This window comes from Paramormyrops kingsleyae, chromosome 2 (assembly GCF_048594095.1).
Source record: "Paramormyrops kingsleyae isolate MSU_618 chromosome 2, PKINGS_0.4, whole genome shotgun sequence".
Taxonomy (NCBI): domain Eukaryota; kingdom Metazoa; phylum Chordata; class Actinopteri; order Osteoglossiformes; family Mormyridae; genus Paramormyrops; species Paramormyrops kingsleyae.
This window is the reverse complement of record NC_132798.1, coordinates 38,343,137-38,360,162: the sequence shown is the minus strand read 5'-3', so window position 1 is coordinate 38,360,162 and position 17,026 is coordinate 38,343,137. Positions and strand designations below refer to the sequence as shown.

The following is a 17,026-nucleotide window of genomic DNA, read 5'->3' as shown; positions in this document are numbered from 1 at the left end:
TTTGTGTATGGTTTGTAGACTAAGTTATAAATCATTTACAAGTGATGAGTAGTTTACACTTTAGATTAGGGGATGCAGAAAGTGTTGTAAATGCCTTGTGTACAGCTACAGATGATTTGAAACAGGTAAGAAAGATCTACGAATGATGAGTAAAACATTTACAAGTGATGAGTAGTTTACACTTTAGATTAGGGGATGCAGAAAGTGTTGTAAATGCCTTGTGTACAGCTACAGATGATTTGAAACAGGTAAGAAAGATCTACGAATGATGAGTAAAACATTTACAAGTGATGAGTAGTTTACACTTTAGATTAGGGGATGCAGAAAGTGTTGTAAATGCCTTGTGTACAGCTACAGATCATTTGAAACAGGTAAGAAAGATCTACGAATGATGAGTAAAACGTGTGCTGCAATGTAAGGGCTGACTGCAGACAGATGTGTTCTTTGACACATGGAGTATGTTAACGCTGTAACGCCATGGAAGGTGAAACTGGTTCACATTATCACTAGATCCCACACTCTCCAAGACTACACTCTAAAAACTGCTGGGTTATTTTGGTAACCCAGCGCTGGGTAAAAAAGGGACTAACCCAACGCTGGGTTATTTTGACCCAACAAGTTGGGTTACACGTTTAACCCAGCATATTGGGTTCTGATTTTTAACCCAACTATTAGTTCAAAATGACTACACTGCTGGGTTGAATGTAACCCAAAATGGGTCAGAAATTTAATCTAGAAACTTTGGTGATTAAAATTACTAAAATAAAAACAATTCTACAGCAATACATACTTCAGTAATGGAATTTTATTTATGACAAAACATGTAAAAAATGTGTCCATATGAATTTAAGACATTTTTCCCATCTCCACCTCAGCATTAAGACAATTTCTATTAAAATGTATCAAAATGTATCACAGAAACACTGTGACTGAAGTCAGTAACAATGCATCAGACTGAAGTCAGACAAATTAACTTTAGAAAAACACAATTTGAAATATGAAAACTTTTCATAACATTTACATCATGCATAAACATTAATATATCCTGAGATATACAGGAATCATCAGTAAGAATCAATTGCAATGTAATTGCAGAGTAGAGGAAAAATAAAAGTGTGTAGAAGTAATAATGAAAAAGCATCTAACTGACTGAAGTCAGAAAGATTAACTTTAAAATACAAATTTGTGCATAAACATTAACATATCCTGATATATATAAATCATCAACTGCAATGTAGAAAAAAAAATATGTAGAAGTAAAAATGAAACGGCATCAAACTGACTGAAAAAACAAACAAAAAAAAACTTAAGAAAATACAAATTTAAGATTAGGAAAAAATAGGAAAACATTTTATAACTTTCCCATTAACAATTTTGTGCAAACATCAATATATCCTGAGATATATGTGACTGAAGTCAAATTTACTTCCAAGAAAATATGTATTTAAAATATGAAAACATTTCAAACGACCACTGCAGCAAGTAATGTACTTTGCTCAAATGCTGTGCCATTTATTATAGCAAAGGCTTGAAAGCAGTGGTTGTCTCCAAGCATGAGAACATAAGAAAATTCAATGGACTCTTCTGAACGAAGGTACTCAGCCATATTGGTCCCAATCTGAAAAAAGGAAAAATAAATAAAAAAAGAAATGGTATAGATTCATTAAGAACTCAAAAATGTGTATAAGTTAAATATCCTTAGAGCTACCTTCAGAACACCTAAAAAACCTTTAGGACCATTAAAGACCATAACACACCAAGCTATCAGCATTAGTTAGCCACTGACCATGGCCTTAGCACTATGCTTAGAAAATGTCCGTCGAGCATGCTTAGTTTCAAGCCTCCTTTAGCCTGAGCTGAGCTTAGACATTCCCGCCTGCATCAAACCATTTACAGGATTAAAGAAATTACATGTTCGTAGTAAATTAACATCGTTTGCTGTCGAATGTACAACTAAGTCAAACGAATTGAACGAAATGTACCTTACAAGCAGAGCGGGAAATTTATGTGGATGTGCTGACAAAATCAAATTAGTTAAGTAAACTCCGCTATATCAAAACCGTATCTAACACAGTAAATAATTAATAATAAACAAAGTAGATTTAACATATACAAAAGTAATATTTAAAAATTTTACGTTATCCTTTCCAAGCTCCTTCCGATGACGATGTCACGCGCGCTTTCCCATCCACTGAGCAAGAGATCGGCCGTGAGGCGGAGCACGGCCGTCGCTTAGTCGTTAGGTAATCTCAGTTCAACTGACCGAAAGCCTAAAATTTGCGTGTATATATATTATACAGTAAAGCAAATGTTTTATTTATTATGAACATTGTTAAATACACACTGAATAACTTATGTTTCAGACAGAATTTCACTGGCTTCCCTCTAAAGACGGCGCAAAACTCCGTCAATTCTCGCTGATGTCCCTGGATGTTGACGTGACGTGCGTGCTCTCTTTCACGTCCGCGTTCCCAACCCAGCACTGCTGGGTTATAGATCAAGACCGATTTTCAACCCAAATTGGGTTAAATCAACCCAACTTTGTTACCCAGCAGTCTCAACCCAGCATTTGGGTTGAAAAAACAACCCAGCGTTTTTTAGAGTGTATGCTGATGAAAGAAAGGGTTTAACACAACCCACTGTAATCCCCTAACTGTAAGTCATTTACACGTTGATTCACTTGACTCCAAATAATTTATTATTCTTAAAAAAAAGAGCTTTAGCATAATTGCATTTTTGTGCTTTTTAACCGACCAGCTTACAACTTTACCAAAGCATACAGTACATAAATTATATACATATATCATTTACTAATGGTTTGATCATCATTTTTTCATAATTGACACCTTTACTGTGTATACAATGTTGACATTTCAATGATTTATAAGTGATTAATAGCATATTAAATAACACCTAAATAAGAATTTGCTTAGGATTTGTTTGATCATTTCGTAATATGCTATTGTTTTAAAGATAAATAACGACATGTTTGTAAATCATTAGCATATTACTTAATAATGTTTGTGAACATATAGTCATGATTTGTAAATGATTATTTTATCATTATCTTATCACTTGTAAATGATTTATAACTTAATCTACAAACCATACACAAAAATATTAACATTTATCATTCCTTTTTGAATGCAGTCATGTTTTGTAAATGGTAGGTTCATCACTAACTAAACACTTGTAAATGTATTAACAAAACATACACAAACTGTTAGCATATCACTTATTAATCATTTATGAATGTTTTGTAAATAATTAGTTCATCATTAACTAATCACTTATAAATGCCTTACAAAGGAACGTTATTATAAAGTGTTACCCACTTTTCTTTTTATGGGGTTTTGGCCTTAAAGTTGAATAACTTGCACAATGTTTTCCACTTATGTTAAGCAAAAATACATGAAGGAGCTTCAGTAAGTAACAAACATCACTTACACAAAGCAGTAGGACTGCATTTTGCACTTCCTTTCTGCACATTGTAATGCCGAAACTCAATTCATACTAACTCAAATCACTGAATCGCAGTGTGAATTTCTAATGCATGATATATAACAGTTTTTACCAAATGATTATGTCATACTCTATGCAGAGTCTCATCTGATGCCTTGAGATGATTGGCATGAGAAAAGCTGTGAACAGCCACCTGCTGGAGTACTGAGCTGAATGCACATGAACGTATCTACTCTGAAATGGAAAAAAAAAGAGGAAATGGCTCCATACTCAGGGCTGTTGGTGTATTGATCACTAATATGCATCCAGCTTTCATAGGCCTCTCCTGGTTGCCTGGCTTATAACAATATTTGAGTGATCTATACCAGGCGCTTAGCCACGTAGTCAACGTGTTTGAACTCCCCTGCCACCAAACTTTTCTTATCACTGATCAGGCACATAGCCGTGTAGTAAAATTACCTTGACTTCAAACCCACCTTGCAAATTTGTGATGGTGGACAACCCCCCTGCCGCATCCACACCCCCTGGGTGCACACCCTGGTAGATTCTTGCAAAAGAGACCTATCATTTTGGTTGCTACATTTATTTTCGGTTATGGGCTTGGGCTGTGCCCCTTCCCAGATGCCACACTGTCAGTATTGAGGGGGGCATATGGGTATTTTTTGATCTGCTGGTCCCCAAACTGGACCTGACAGCTTTCAGTCCACTGGATTCCAACTTCCCTCACTGTATTTTTCTTTTACTGGGTTTAATCTCCAACCACATTATAACAACAATTGTGACCCTCCATACACAACACCCTGCCATAACACATCACTCTCTGCATCCTCTCCCTTTTTCTTGTTCTTAAGTGGCAGTCACTTAAGTCTCAGCAGCATGAGCTTAACAACAAGCTGGCTTAGAGCTCTGGCAAAACATCTTGGCTGGGAATCAATAACCTGCTGGAGTGAAAGCTACAGTATGTTGCCACTTAGCTCAATGTTCACCTCATGCTATTTTGAATGACAGATGATATTTTCCCATGCCTGAATGTACATAACTGACAACTGTTGCTCTTGGAAAGTGACAGTGAGCAAAGTGTGGCTCTGTGGGTTTGGACTTGCTGTATATGATTGAAAGGTCAAATGCCTAAGTTCAAATCCCTTAGCCAGATTTCACTGTTGGTCTCTTGAACAAGGCCCTTTAACCCTACTTGCTACAGGGACAGGCTGACCCTGCTTTCTTAATTGTATAATGCTTTGGATAAAGCATCTGCTAAATAAATAAATTAGGGTTGGGAAATTTAACGCATTGCATTATGCGACAAATTTAATGTAAGCTTAATTTTAAAGCTTCCAGGGTTCCACGCATACCCTCCTATATGCAAAGGTGTTTTCCTTCAGGTTTACTTAATTATGTTTTTGGGACTGGTCTGCCACTGACACTGCCACAGATGCTTTGCTTGTTAAGTTGACTTAAAAACCATTTGATGGATTGTTTTCAAACTGTGCAGAGATATTGTATGGATGACAAACTGGAACTGATTATATTTTGAAACAGACTGCTCCAAATTTACAGCGTTGATTAAATTTTTGAGAGGGATCGCCCTATAACTGAAGCAATGCTACTTAGTGGCAGCAAAAGGAAGGGTTAAGGTAGATGACATTTGACCTTGTGAATGTGATAAGTATTTAATGGATCATATTACTGCTTCACAAAAACATAATTTTCAGATAAATTGCCCCAAAAATGCAGCGCATTGTTGCAGCACAGGAAGGAAATCACTGCTGTAGAAGACGCTTAGTCATGTGAACACAGTTACTCTGTAAGTATTTTATGGAACTTTTTTAAACATTTGTAGGCACATTGGAGGGGTGACAAACTGGAAGTGATCAAGTTTTGAGACAGACTGCCCCTGAACTGAAGCAGCACTTCACAGTGATAGCAAATGTGTCAGAAATTTGATAATAATTTAATAATAATAAATTATTAAAGTATTTCATAGATCTTTTTCAACCTTTGCGGACATGGTGTAAGTATAATGATCTGGACCAGTAAAAAATTTGAGACAAATTGCACCAAAACTGAAGCAATAGTGACAGTAAAGAGAAGGATGACATGATTAGAGGCTCCTTGTGAACAGGATTGCTCTATTTGTAATTATTACTCTATTTCATATATTTTATCATTAATGGAACTTATTAACACTTCACAAAAACAGTAAAAATCTTCCCCATGATAGATCCCAAATCAGCCCAAAACAGGAATTGCATAACAGAGGGCAGCCAAGGGTGAAAATGGAGCCTGCAGCTGTCATCTTGTGGACACAGCCATCTGCCATCTAAATGTTTTCCATGGATCTTTTTACAAACTTCCTAGGAACATGTCAGGGATTCTTAAACTGTGGGGTACCAGATGATGAATATTCTGCATCCATCCATCCATCCATCCATCCACCCATTTACTGACCCTTATCCAGGGTTGGGTAGCAGGGGGCACAGTCTAAGCAGGGATGCCCAGGCGTCCCTCTCCCCAGCCACCTCCTCCAGCTCCACTGGAGAAATATTGAGACATTCCCATATCAGCTGAGAGATATAATCTCTCCAGCATGTCCTGGGTCTGCCCCAAGGTTTCCTCCTGGTTGGACATGCCCCAAACTCCTCCCCAGGGAGGCATCCAAGAGGCAACCTAGTCAGATGTCCAAACCACATTAACTGGCTCCATTTGATGCAGAGGAGCAGTGGCTGTACTTTAAGCACCTCCTGAATGTCTGAGCTCTTCACCCTATCTCTAAGGCCAAGCCCAACCACCCTGCAGAGGAAACTCATTTCTGCTAGTTGTATCAGCTATCTCATTCTTTCCCAGAGCTCATGACCATTAAATTTAAAGCTTCACAGCTTGAAAGCTTTTCGGCTCAGCTCCCTCTTTACTATGACAGAATGGCACAATGTACACATTACTCGCAACATATCACTGATCTGTTTGTCGACCTCCCACCCCCTTCTTCCTTCACTCATGAAGAAGACCCTGAGATACTTAAACATCTCCACTTGAGGCAGCAACTCATCTCCTACCATCCACCCTTTTCCGGTCAAGAACCATGACCTCAGGCTTGAAGGTGCAGATCTTCATCCTGGCCACCTCACACTCAACTGCAAACCATCTCACTACATGCCATCAGGACCACATCATCTACAAAAAGTAAACAGGTGATCCTGAGGCCCCGAACCGGACCCGCTCGGCCCCCTGGCAATGCCACGTATTGTTTTTTTTATTGGTAGCCATCCCCCCCCCCCCCCCACTCAGCAATTTTTTTCAGTAGCAGCAAGATAGCTGGTCAGAATTACATACATATATATCTGTTATATTGTGTGAGAATTTAGTCATGTTACTTTTTTTGAAGGGTGGGGAGAGTGTGTAAGGTAGGCATGTAATAATACTTTAGGTGAACCCCACCCCCCAGCTAAATTAATCATGGGGAAATTTAATTGTGTCACTTAGCCCTAGTCCAAGCCTCATGACATACAGGGGCACAGGAGAGATTTTTGAAGTGGGGGCAGACCAAACAGTGAGAAAAAGGTCTCAACTTTTAAGCTTAAGTGGCCATGCTTGATTAGATGCTGTTTGGGCTAATGGTTTAATACACTAAATATTTTGAATGACACTGACAGATCCACTGTTAATTTGTTGTCTGGTATGGAGTTGTCAATCACCCGCAAATGATCTATTGAAAACTAATCTAAACAACACATAGCCTATTTTATAATGTGTTGCAAATTTAAATTAACTGAACCCCAGTATACTGTATTGTTACACATTATGTGAGGACATATTTATAGATCTATTGCTATATTCTAATGGTTTATTCAATTTCATGTTAGGTCAAACTGGGATGAAGTTGTTAGTTTTGTTGCAGTAACATAAATTGACCTATCTATATGCTAAAGCTGATGTTGACAATTGCATTCAACATAGGCTTTGTATTGGGTCGACATAGGTAACCTGGGACAATATTTGAAATTTTGAAAAATTGATGGATCTTTGTTTTTTATGGATTGTATTCTTTTCTGGATTGCATACTTCTTTGGCTTTCATTCTGACAGCTCCCTCTTTCTATGCCAAACTTCTGTACCACTTTGCAGTCATTCCCCACCCCATCAGATGCTTAATTGTATGTCTTTTGTCTCTGTCTTAAAGTGTTACATCTGTATTATCTTTATGGCATAGTATTTATATTCTGTCTAAAACATTTTCAATACAACGAATGAGAACAACATTTCAGCTCCACACACAGTATAACTCCACACATCATATATCAGAAGCTGACAATAAAAGAACTTTGATTTAGAACTTGGTCATTAACTGATTGTTTCTCTCAGACTTAGACTTTCCGTTTTAGAAAACAACTGTTTTATTTACTGCTGTGTAGATGCCTTGTATCAATCTGCTGTCCAGTGAGAAAAATAATTTGTTCTTTATTCATGGATATCCTTCTAAATACTAGTTAGCTACAGTGTAGTATTAATATGGTTTTCTTTAGCATTGTCTTTATGAACAAAATAATAAATTATACAGAGGATGGTTATAGTTAACAAATAGCAATCCCAAAATGGCACAAAGTGCAGTAGGTGTATTACGATCCACTCTAGAGGAAGTGAATCATGTAACTCAGTACAGACACATGGATGGTGTCAACAGACACAGGTCTGTCTTCATTTTGTAAATTATGGCTATGGCCGAAGGAGTGTAATTTGTAAATTATGCATTTTTATCATGGAGCACATTTACATGTATTTTTCATGCACTCCTATAACTATTAGCCTTTACTAATATATTCTTCGCTCCTCCTCAGGCATGTGTGCAGAATATGTGAGATTCTGGGGTATAGAGGGGACACAAGAAAGGGAGAGCAGATAACATTAAGTACCATTTAGGCACTTTGATCACCAAGGAGTATCAATCTGCCCAAGGGAAAGCCTTGTATATTTTCCAAAGTGAATCAGTGTTATTACTGTGACAGCTGGGATGAGGACAGCCATGCTCACATTCCAATCAAATATGCATGAACAGGAATGTGTCTATGTGAACACCTTCTAATTACACATATGTGTATATGCTCAAGTTTTTTATGTCATTAGTAGCTAATTAATTTTTCTGAATACATCATAAATTCACAAAATGGTAAAAATTCAACATGACATTACTTGTATTTCATGATTACTCATTAAACTGGTGCATGATAATTAATATGTACTCAAGTACAGAATAAAATCTGACATTTTGAAATTAATATCAGTGGACTTACTGTTATATTTGGTTATATCCACAGTAAAACACTGGAATAATTAATAGTTGGGATTTTGTCCTGAATCTGTGCTGTTTCCCTTCTCACTACTACACCAAAGCTGAATGATACGGGGGTTAAGAACGAAGTCGTCTCTCAAAGAGCTTCCTGCTTAACCTTGACCTGCTGGCTTCGCAAAGTGCCTGTGTGTGACTGCAGCTGCCTGCCGCTCCTCACAGAGTGTTTACATTCTGCCCATGGTCTTTATCTTCCCCATGCTTGGATCTCTGTGAGAGAGTTTATACAGTGTGCATATGCAGCCTCAGCCCTGGCAGCCCCTCCCCCTAGCCTGTAAAGAAGGGCCTGTCATAGAGTCATCCATATCCAACATGCTGCAGCACGGAGCCCTAGCAGAGGTCTCCATCTTCAATCCTATTCAAACAAAACGATTCTGCTATATGTTGGCTGAAATTAACTGTACATCGGTACTTGTCTCTCAGATGAGAATAAATTTTCCACATTTTAACACATCTAATGGCAATGAATGCAATTCGGTAATCACAAATAAATTTACACTATTCCTGCCATAACCTGTCTGGAAACAAAATGTCATCAGGCTTCCACTGTTTCTATAGAACAGGCAGAAGATGAAGTGTAATGCTGACCCTGAGGCTGATGGCACAAACATGATGAAAGAAGATGATTTGTACCTTAAGCACAGGACTAAAGGAAAACATTCCAATTCTGGCCACAATGAAATGTAAATAGAGTTTATGATAAGTCACATGAATGTATATATTCATTGGCCTGTATCCAGTCATTATGAGCATGATGCAATACATACAATCAGTGAAAATGGACCTGAGTAAATGGAAAATTCCCATAGATTGCCATGAAATTAGATTTTCAGTCTCACAAAATCAGTCCCAAGAAACACAGAAGATAGTATATGAAACAGTAGTCTTCACAGTCTTATGCTCATTTGTAGTCATATACAGAAATCATTCACATTACAAATACAGTGTAATTAAAAGAAATTCAGTCAAATAAGTGTGCGACATGCATATTTTCATCATTCAGTTTAATTGATGTCAGCCATTACAATCCAATATTAGAAAAACAGTCATATCGTCAGCATTGCTTAGATATGAGTAATGGTGAACATTAAAGGAGAATTCTGTGTCTTAAACAAGTAACCTGTTGCTAAGGGAGCAAATATTGGAATACCATCCCACAATTTTAAATAGGTTGAGTAGACTTGGTTACTCAGTACTAGTCGGGAATACATCTAATATCTATGGTACACAGGTCACCCAGTTGTTGCCAGGTTATGATCTCTTTATTGGTGGAACTGGGTCTGTGTAACTTCACTGTGGCTTCTATTTTATCTGACTGTGTTAATCAACCAATTGACCCATGACTGCCTAGCTCTCTCTATGGATTGTGATAGGGCTCCTTGGGGAGATAACCTTAAGGGCTTGGGGAAAGTTGACCTGTACATTGTTTACATTACTGACCAGACGCTACCCATCCAGTGTCATCCGTAATTATATAACAGAAAGAAGCTGCTAGTGGATTTTTTTTTCTTAATTGCATAGAATGTTATTGTCCATAAGCCCATCCATCCATTTTCTGTCACCGCTCATCGTATTCAGGGTTGCAGGGGGTCCAGAACCTATCCCAGAGTCTACGGGGACAACGCATGTTGTAAGTAAGCTCAGTAGAAAAAAATAAGTTAATTCTAAAATACTTATCATGCGTAAAAACTGGAAAATTATTTTCAGTTTGAAGCCATATTTGATTTATGGTTATTAATCTTAAATAAAAACACCCAGTTTCTTTGCCAAGTAAGACATCTTGGGCCATGCAGATATAGGAACAAATTGTTTGTTACGTAGAAGGATGGAGACCACCAGCATTTCAAGAATGATACGTTTGCTTTCCTCTGGGAGTGATGGGGTTATTGTCCACCTCTATGGTGAGAGGACTCAGCTGTGGAAAAAGGCAAACAGCTTGTCACTGATAAGATAAAATAGACGGTTCCAAAACCAATGTTTGTAAACTGATTTTTTTAAATGGTGGCACCATGTCACATTGTAGACCACACTAAGGAGGGTGGGTTTATCTTCATTTTCCAGTGAAAGTTCAGCAGCGGGTACTGTCAAATTGGCAGTCCTGAACTTGCAGTTCCCTTCCTGATATCTACACTTTGACCCCACAATTTGGAAGATCAATTCCCCCCAACAAGCAACTTGCTCTGAGCCTGTCCTCTGGCAGGCTTATGTATGAAATGGAGATTGCTGTAAATTGCAATGGTGGCAACCCCCCCCCCCCCCCCAAATCAATGAATTCTCTCATTATAACCATCCTTTTTCTCTATTTGTCCTCATTTTGTTTGCTATAAATGGATGTATTGTGGTATTTACATAACCAAACAAAAGTCCCTGTCTCACAAATTATTGATGCAATGCAGTGAATAATTTTGGGCACAAAGAAACCAGATTTCGTACTGTAGCTTTCTAAAACTGTTAATATCATAATGAAACAATGTATAGCTTATAAATTAAATGGCATTTAATGCACATCATTTTAAAGAGTACATTATTTAAAACGTTTACAATGCAACACACAGTGAATCTATTCTGCGGTTAGAAGTTAAAAATGAAAAATTGAAATTTCAAGAGATCAAAGTTAATTGAATAAGTCTGATAAATACTCTTCCTCTGTGGCACTGCATTCTTTTTAGTTATTTTCTAATAAAAAACAGATTTCGGGAAATGTGGGTATTATATTTTCTCTGATTCATATTTCATAGTCTGAAAGGAGAGCATCTTTTGATTTTTAATTTGTGGGGCACTTTTGTTGTCGCCACTGTAATCACTACTCTTTCAGATGTTGGATTTGAAGTTTAACAGCACTCTACAACACAGAAATACACAAACACAAAATCCCACAAAAATACACATAGTTCAGACAACCTACTGTGTGAAAAAAAAAGAATTATATTGCTTAACAGCCTAAGTCACATCCTTTTGGTTTTGCATTACTGTGAAATTGTTTCTATCCAACAGTTGAATAAAAAAAAACAGAATATTTCAAGACTTGCCAATGCATTTGTAGAACACTCTATAAAATCTGAGGAGCTTAAGTATGGGTCTTATTGACCTGTTGTGTATAATGTCAATTAGGTCTGCCAGTACCTCCAACTATCCCCCCCCCCACCCCAATGAGAGCAGAACACCCTGTGCGTATCGATCTGCTCTATTGCGGGCTGTTTCCTGTGGAGTTTGCTCCATCCTGGATGGTGCAGCCTTGCACAGGGTGTTTTCATCTGACAGCCGTCTGTGGCCACATTATTTCCATCCTGCTGCTGTCAGTCCAAGGGTCCTTTCCACATGTGTTGTGGGATTCAAGCAGAAAAGTTTACCAATCGATGCTGCCAACTGACTCCCTGGGTTCTCTTGTCAAATAAGTGCTGCTTCAATGTAAATCCCAGACTGTGACAAACAATAGACAAATGATCCTTGACAGTACAATTTTTTTCACCATCCTTTGATTAATTCTCTAAAACAGTCCTGGAATCTACCCTGGGCAGCTAATCTAGACAACAGTGACTGATGTTTAGACTAGGCTTGGTGTAGCAACACATAGTCTGCTGTAGAGGAACAGCGTAAGTACTTATTTTATGGTTTATATGCTCAAAAATAGTGCATGAAAGATTTTCATGCAAAATTATATGAAGCAAAATTGGTAATAAATAAAAAGGATAATTATGTACTATGCAGCAGATTACAGAAATATATAGTCAGTCTTGCCAGGGTACATTATTACCTTGTTTCAATGCATTCCATATGGATCAAAAATGCAGGTGGAAATGGAAGTTCTTTGGTGGAACATCTCTTGGCCTCTACCTTTTCCCACAGACTGAGAGGGTGGCTTATCAGCCCTAATGATGAGACAGCTGGAAGCCATTTGCAAGAGGCGGCATCGTCCCTCTCCGGTCAGATTAGCTTTTGAAAACCAGAGAACCCATTTAATCTCTTCACGTCAAGAATAGATGAGCTGCTCTGACATCAACAAAGGATATTTTAAACGAATGTAATTTTTTTCATGATTACAGTTATCTCCTTTAAAAAACATCCTGGTTTCGATCTGTGTTTTAGGTGAGCTATATACTAGTCAAATAACCACCTCCTTTTGATTCAGTGTTTTCAAAATATTAAAACAATGTTTTAACAATAGTTTTTATTTGTTTTGGGAGTACGCTGAAATATTGATGTAAAAATTCAGTTGGACTTAGAGAAGTCGTCTATGTATTTGTGTCACAAATTTCTTGAACAAATTGCATGAAAGTAGCTGATATAGCTTTTCTTTATTGCTGCAGTCATTAATAAAACCATTCTCTTATGTAATTACTTGTTATTTCTTTCCTCCATTTTACTGAAATGCATTCTATTACATAAAAACATGTTTTTCTGGTGTGGCATAGTAGTTCAGTGGAGAGCAAAATGGCCTCCAGGGTTGAGCACTGGAATCCTGCCTTTGTCTGTTGGAGTGTGGAATGGTTCTAACCCTGTTTGTAAAATAGTTCTAAGCCTGTGTCTGTACAGGGTTCCTTCTGCATCCCAAAACATGCAGTTTATTGACCTAATGACACTAAATTGCCTTTAAGGTGTTACCATGTGTATGCCTGTGCATCCAATGGATAGCTTTCAGGATCACTATGAATGTGCACTGCAGAAGTCATTTGCATGGCATTTTGGATGGATGTGGTTTACTTTCTTCTATTACATTTTATACCACAAGAAAAGTGCTGCTCAGTTAATGTGATGCCTTAAGTCGTTTTAAATAGTTCCTAGAATTACTTAGGAAGTACAACCTCGTTTCCAAAAAAGGTTGGGACGCTGTGTGAAATGTAAATAAAAACAGAATGATTTACATATCACATAAACCCATATTTAATTGAAAATAGAACAAAGACAACTTATCAAATGTTGAAATTGAGAAATTGTATTGTTTTATGACAAATATGCTCAATGTGTATTTGATGCAAGCAATATTTTTCAAAACACTTGGGACATATATAGCATTCTGTTTTTATTTACATTTAGCATCTCAAATTTTTTGCAAATTGGGTTGTACACATTTTTTTGAAAATATATTTGTCACTGTATGAATAATTTGCTTATCATCTCACTAGACTTACAGTGCCTGCAATCAGCCACTATTTGCATTTTCATTTTGTTCCGTTTAAATTGCCTGCCCAAAACAGCGTTATTGTGCTCAGATGCGAGTTGTGGAATTAGATTTGTGCATCATAGTCTGTCAGCTGCTTAGATATAGGTTAAAACTCAGCATCAGGACAGTTATGGTATGTTTACTGTCACAATGACAGCTCTTAGGAGAAACAGTATCTGTAACAACAGACTGGGCATCATAACCAGGATTAAATTCACAATAAATTTTTAAATGAAGAATGATTTTCAGTAGACACAGTATATGGGCAAACAATACTTCTCTCAAGACATCACTCTCAACCACTGCAAAAAATGCTTTAATTGCATTGAAATTTTGCAACTATTTGCATTGTTGCAGATGTGTGTGTGTGTGTGCACGTGTTTGTGTTACAATATTTTTTGTACCAGTTTTAATGGTATAAGACAGACCTTTAGACCATATGACATCTGCTATGCAGAAAACATGGACAGAATCCACATATAAAGATGTAATTGACAGTAAACCGTGAAATCTCACGGAATTAAACAGGTTTCTGATTTAAATTCATCAAAGGCAATTATAAATTCTTGGAAATGTCAGTTAGCTGCTGTAGTTTTATTAATTGATTGCTGGATGGTATTGGATGAAATGCCCTAATGTTATGCAGGCATGTTTTTTGTTTGTTTGTTTTTGTATTTCACCTGGGCGGTGTTCCACAAAACAGGATTTCTCAGTTAGCTGGGTTTAGTTAAGCTAGAAGTCATGATTGTTCAATAAGAGTTTAGGTAAGGAGCATTCCTATTGGACAATCATGACTTCTAGAGCTACTGCTAATGTTTTCTTTTCACTATCTTAAGTAGCAATACCATGGAATGAAATAAGGTTCATAAAAGGGATGTTAAAGTTCTGTATATGATTTCTGAAGAAAATGCTTAGGGCACTCATAAGTCATGCAATAAGAGAGATGTTAAAATGTTTGATGTGTGCCTCCATTTGCTTTCTTAAGATTATCTTACATTGTTCTCTTGTATTACAGAATACTTTCAGAAATAAAAGTAATTTTATTGGTATTGCATTTTGGCATTTAGCCAATCCAAAAGTAATAGTTAGTAATCGGGTTACATTACTTAAATATTTTGATAGGCTACTTGTATTAGGCTACTTTTTTAGCAGGTATTTAGTAATTGTATCAGAATACATTCCTAAAGTAACCTTACCAACCCTGTTTAACCCATAACTGAGTTTATATTCTAAAATATAGCAAAGGTCTAAAACCTGGTATTACAACTGTCTAAGTTGAACAGAACAATTGTTTTTTGAATTTTAAAAAATGCAGTAACTGTTGGGGCAAGTGTAGCCCGATGGAGAGATGAGATTTCAATAATCATTACACTTATGACCCATGTGGAATGGTTTGACATTGTGATTTTCTACAGGTTAATGCGTAAATTGTGTAAGATGAGCACTCTATGTGACTCATGCTGCTCACTCATAGATGGGAGTGAAGTCAGCCAGACTTCCCATTTACTCCCAAAGCTGCATGTGCTGATGCTACTCAATCAGATTGATGGATGACCTTGTTGATCTCCTGAACATTTTACATGAACCAGAAGATGTGTTATCTGATGGAGGCTTGCTTAATTTCACTGCCCAGTTCAGCCCTGTCACCCGGGCTGGGGCGAAGGGGGGGGGGGGGGGTTGCTCTCTCTTCTCACCATGAGCCTGAGTCTCCTCCGGATGGCAATGCAGGGCTATTCTGCTTTGGCATCTACCCACTTCATACTCACTTCTCCCTCCCCAATCAGGTACACAGGTGTAGAGCACCATGGTATTAATGGAAAAGCAGACAACTTTAATGAAGTATTCACTAAGAAAGACAACGTTAGAAGAAGGGCTGCAAAGTACATTCTCGCTTGGCTTTTTCTGAAACACGTAATTCATCATCAAGGAGCTGCATTTCAGCACATCTTAATGGAGTAATCCCCTCTATCGTTTTCCACCGTTAGAAACATCCTGTTAATTCTGCTTATTTTTTTGGCTTTTTATTTTGCCTCGATTAAAAGGCCTTGATGGACCTGCGGTTGACATTTCTTCATCTTTCACTTTTCCTCACACCCCCTACACTTCGCCCTTTTGGATCTCTCTGCTTACATGAAGTTTACACTACCTTACATTAAAATATTGTCTTTATGCTTTTTTTTTTAGTATCACAACAATATAACAAGGTAAAGGTTCTATTAAGGCTGAGAATTCATTCGGAATGCATTATGTGCATTGCCTGATAAAATATAGATAATGCTTTTAGTATGTTCAGATATTATACAAATAGCTAAAGGAAATTATGGCTTTTTTAACAACATAAAAAAAATTATGGCTATGTGTCCACCAAGAAGAGAGAACATGAGGAAAATGTTATTTGAACTATGCCCCTAAATCATAAACTGTATACAGTAGGGTTAATGACTTTCACTTGTAAGCATTCATGTTTGGGGCAGATCAAGGAGGTGAAATGCAGGTGCATCAATCCCAAAGGGTCAAATCTAATTGGCTGGCATTCTTGGGACAGGATCTGAAGTTTAGGTCCTGCCCTGATCAGTAAGGGAGTAAAGAAATTTCTCATAGATCTGTTACTTCTGTCACTATTCAAATTCCTAAAATTAATTAGCTGGAATACTTGTTAAAGTCTGGCAGTTTCTTGCTCATCTAGAAAATCATGAAACTTTATTTTTTAGAATGGTACAATATCAACATACTTATAAAAATGATTTTCATCTGATCAGAACATATATTAAAAAGGCATTTTCACATAACTGAAAATAGAAATTGTATGGAATGCCAAAGTGAGATGTTATGTTACATCATATTAAATTATATTAAAAGTAAAAAGTAAATAATGTACTAAAATGCTAATCATATTATTACTGAACTAAAACAAAATAAAACCATTTATTTTAATGAATTTCTGAACAAAAGCAATTCCCTTTTGATGAAAAATGTAGCTTTCAAAGTAAGAATTGAGTAAATGAAGATTTATAATTAACTGTTGCTCAGAATATTACTGTGATCACATGTGCCAAAATTAAA

The 17,026-nt window shown here is 37.0% G+C and overlaps 1 long non-coding RNA gene across 1 annotated transcript; it reads right to left on the bottom strand.

Moving 5' to 3' along the window:
- Window positions 1-787: 787 nt before the first annotated feature.
- LOC140587711 (uncharacterized) lies at window positions 788-2,601 on the bottom strand. Its single transcript, XR_011989384.1, has 2 exons — window positions 2,138-2,601; window positions 788-1,618 (listed from the first exon to the last, which is right to left on the bottom strand). It is a non-coding gene; the product is annotated as an uncharacterized lncRNA (long non-coding RNA).
- Window positions 2,602-17,026: the final 14,425 nt, after the last annotated feature.